The sequence below is a fragment of the Pseudoliparis swirei genome, chromosome 9 (assembly GCF_029220125.1).
Source record: "Pseudoliparis swirei isolate HS2019 ecotype Mariana Trench chromosome 9, NWPU_hadal_v1, whole genome shotgun sequence".
In the NCBI taxonomy this organism is placed as follows: Eukaryota; Metazoa; Chordata; class Actinopteri; order Perciformes; family Liparidae; genus Pseudoliparis; species Pseudoliparis swirei.
Window position 1 is genome coordinate 29,078,264 of NC_079396.1, and position 3,698 is coordinate 29,081,961.

Sequence of the window (3,698 nt, forward strand, 5' to 3'; positions counted from 1 at the left end):
TAAATTCTCAATTATCTGTCAGAAGTAGCCTTCTTCTTTGCAATCCACATACAATCACCATATGGAAATAAAACATGACAAATCTGTACATGTTTGTCCCTAGATTCCAATTAGTTTTCAGAATTATCCACTGAAATGATAGGCATCATCTGCTTGAATTCACACAGTAATAGGCCTACTTTGACTGACTGTACTTTTATACACATCTCTGTTGTAGTGAAGTTCACCCTGATACAGGAATCAATGAGCAATTGAACACACAGGCATATTAATTATTGTTACAAACATGCATCAATTCCAATATAAATCAGAAAACGCAATAAAAGACTACAAAACCTCAATGACAACATTTTATTGATAAAATGACTTACATATTAATATAATCTTCCCCTCCCCTCCCCACACTCTACAGCAGCCACCCAGTCCCAGGCGGCGCTGCCGTATCAATGCTGCAATGCCACTGCTGGCGTTGTGTTGTGATGGCCACAGTGACATGAGGGTGGACTTCAGGCTCACCGAGAGTCATTCAACGCCCTCATGGCTGTGCTGGGCACTGACTGACCACGGTTGGGGCCCCGAGATCTCCTGTCTAGTTTTTATTTTTTGGCTTGCCAGCGCCACCTCCTATCGGGTGGTGGCCAGGGCCTTCGACAGGCCCCGGGCTCAGTGCATGATGCCAGGGTCCTGAATAACAGCCCCATCTTCTATGAGCAGGCATCCCCTCCACCAGGATACTGTATCCTTGGGGATGGTGGCTCCCCTGCCTGTCCCAACCCATCTGCCTCATGACCCCCTTCAGGCAGCCTGTCCACCTCCAAGCTACAACTGCTGCCTGTCAAAGGCGAGGTGTGTTGTGGAGAGGTCCTTCGGGATACTGAAGACGCGATGGCGGTCCATCTTCTTCAAGGCCCTGGAGGTGGATGTGAGGTGCCAGAGGTCATTGGAGCCAGATGTCGGGAGGGCAGCAGAGCACCAGCACCTCCAGGAAACGTCTCTGGGGCAGGAAACAGAAAGAGGATAGCCATTCAGTGCTATGTCCCAGACCACGATTACATTTAAATTAATACATACACGACATTAAAAAAACAACACAACAATGATTGAAAGCTACAATTATTTCAAGAAGGACAAGCTTAGATAGCGATCGTAACGGTATTAATTATCGGGCGGCGTGTTGGTAAACGTTCGCGGTGTCATGTTAACCCGTTATTAAACTGAGCATATCCATTGTTAATCCATTATTAAAGTTGCTATTTCGATTGGTTAACAGAACAGCCGTTGTTTAACACTGTCCGATGACTGACATAGCTATCTGTCGTCGGACTTGCCGCTGGAGAAGCGCCTGGAGCCCGCCACCTGCCCCGCTCGTCAAGCGAAAAGTGTCCGATAAAAGTGCTCCTTCGTCGGACTGGCAAGAGGACCGGGTGGTGGATTAGCCAGCTAGCTTATCATAACTGCCATGCAGATCCAATGGCATCTAATGCTACCTAGGTATGATCACTAATCTGAGAATGGCATGTTAGTAGTACATTGTCATACCAGTACAATGTGTAATTACCGCTGATACTTACATTTACGGTCTGTAGCTTCGTGGTCTACCGCTTGTGCTGTCCGCCATTGTTTTTGAAATAAAATGAAAAGCTGGCGAAAGGGCTCCTCCTCTTCCGGTACGTCACCAAGATGGCGGCCGCTTAGTGCGAGTAGTGTCCATCGTTTTACATTTTTGGCCCGTTTGCAGTGCACCATCCGGGTACTTTCAGTGCACTGCATTTTGCTGGTTTTGTCAGTGTGGCGCACTTGAGCACTTCGAGCACTGAAAGTCAGTGCTCGAAGTGCTCAAGTGCGCGGTAGTAGACACAGCCATGGTTTCTGTGAATGTCAGTGACTCGGCGTCCGAGAGGCGGCTCTTCACCTGAGCACGTCCTTCTAAAGGTCCATTCATGACCGCTCAGTACCAGTCTGCTCCTGCACAGGTGTGGACGCGAGAAGGACGCTTTTATTTATCTCCTTATTGATCTTTATCTCAACATGGATACAAAGATCATTATTATAATTTCTGCACCTTTAACATATATATTTTTTAAGATAACTGGAACACTTCACAGTATTTACTTACAGTTGTGAGGTACTTGTACATTTATGACTACTTTAGTTACTTTAGACTCAACAAAATAAAACTAATGATGTTTTATTAGAGATTAAATTACCAACAGCATACTGACTTATTGAAATGAGCTCCACGAACTCATTAAAGCTTCAATAATATGCAGAAACATGAACATGTGGTACTTTAAATAACTTAAATAACAATTGACTTATAACGGAGTATTTATACGCTGTGGTATTAGTACTTTCTGAGAACTATAAAACATGTACAAAAATAGAACACTAAATAGAAAACTGTCAAAAAGAAGAAATCATGTTTATTTCTTTATTAATTAATCTTATATACAGACATGTACAGCAGTATTTGCTAAAGTTACTGAGACGGTTTTGGTTACTTCCTGTTGTATAAACACAGTCAGAGAAATGCAAACTATTAAAACTATTCGAGACTGAGCGGCTGCAGCTCCAGTAGATAGAGAGAAGAAGAGGAGGAAGAGGAAGCGGCAGCAGGGTCGTCAGGAACAACGGGGCTTCAATCCTTTCCCCTGCGTCCTCCAGAGATGAACTGAGATCAAAGGAGAAGCTCCGCCCACTGTCCAGGACTCACCGCTTCATTCAATCCTATAGTAGATTAGCCTAGCTTAGCACACAGACTGGAAGCGGAGGGAAACAGCTAGCCTGCTTTCAGAGCTCCGAGTCAGGTCGGGAGGCGGGCTCAGTGGCACGCATCGACCAATCAGAGCTTTGTAGGCGGGGTCAAGAATAAGCTGGAGGGAAGTTATCGGAGATCGCTCGGGTTGAGACTCGTGAGAATATTAAAAATGTTATCCAACTCTTTACCAAAAAGCATCGGTTTGTCTGTGTGTTTTCCTGAGGGAGAAGTCTGGTTCTGAAACAACAAGCTCGATGAAGGAGAAGTCTGGTTCTGAAACAACAAGCTCGATGAAGGAGAAGTCTAGTTCTGAAACAACACGCTTGATGAAGGAGAAGTCTGGTTCTGAAACAACAAGCTCGATGAAGGAGAAGTCTGGTTCTGAAACAACAAGCTCGATGAAGGAGAAGTCTGGTTCTGAAACAACACGCTTGATGAAGGAGAAGTCTGGTTCTGAAACAACAAGCTCGATGAAGGAGAAGTCTGGTTCTGAAACAACAAGCTCGATGAAAGAGAAGTCTGGTTCTGAAACAACAAGCTCGATGAAAGAGAAGTCTGGTTCTGAAACAACAAGCTCGATGAAAGAGAAGTCTGGTTCTGAAACAACAAGCTCGATGAAGGAGAAGTCTGGTTCTGAAACAACAAGCTCGATGAAGGAGAAGTCTGGTTCTGAAACAACACGCTCGATGAAGGAGAAGTCTGGTTCTGAAACAACAAGCTCGATGAAAGAGAAGTCTGGTTCTGAAACAACAAGCTCGATGAAAGAGAAGTCTGGTTCTGAAACAACAAGCTCGATGAAGGAGAAGTCTGGTTCTGAAACAACACGCTCGATGAAGGAGAAGTCTGGTTCTGAAACAACAAGCTCGATGAAGGAGAAGTCTGGTTCTGAAACAACAAGCTCGATGAAGGAGAAGTCTGGTTCTGAAACAACACGCTCGAT

General features: G+C 44.8%; 1 long non-coding RNA gene across 1 annotated transcript; it reads right to left on the minus strand.

Annotated features, from left to right (window-relative positions):
- Nucleotides 1-337: 337 nt before the first annotated feature.
- Nucleotides 338-1,780, minus strand: LOC130200193 (uncharacterized). The gene is made up of 2 exons (XR_008832941.1): nt 1,572-1,780; nt 338-994 (listed from the first exon to the last, which is right to left on the minus strand). It is a non-coding gene; the product is annotated as an uncharacterized LOC130200193 (long non-coding RNA).
- Between the last annotated feature and the right edge of the window lie 1,918 nt (nt 1,781-3,698).